Source organism: Arachis duranensis, chromosome 5 (genome assembly GCF_000817695.3).
Source record: "Arachis duranensis cultivar V14167 chromosome 5, aradu.V14167.gnm2.J7QH, whole genome shotgun sequence".
NCBI classification, from domain to species: domain Eukaryota; kingdom Viridiplantae; phylum Streptophyta; class Magnoliopsida; order Fabales; family Fabaceae; genus Arachis; species Arachis duranensis.
Genome location: NC_029776.3, coordinates 95315022 through 95315445, shown reverse-complemented (window position 1 = coordinate 95315445; position 424 = coordinate 95315022).

Sequence of the window (424 nt, the reverse complement as noted above, 5' to 3'; positions counted from 1 at the left end):
AATCATCATTATATATAATATCTTATCATAAGCTATTGTTTTTGTTGCTAAATCTTCTATTATTTGGTTTTCTATTGATGTCATATAATCTCTTATAGTTCCTTTAGTATGAAATCCTATGTAATTCCAAATATCTCTTCCAGACAATTCACTAAGCTTTGGATTAGTAAAAGCTTCTAATAAAAAGGAATTCAACCAATTTTCGAAAATTTCTTTTTTATTTTTTTTACAGTCTAAATCAAACATTCTTTCTCCTTCCATTTCCTGGATTTTAGGAACGTATTTTGATGGTATTTTTGTATATTTTGAATCTTTATTTATAAACCCTTTTTTAAAAGCATAATTATCAAAACCTGTTTCCCATTTATATTGAGATTGGTTATCTTTAGATGTTCCAGCTTCATTTTTTTCTTGTATTGGAATT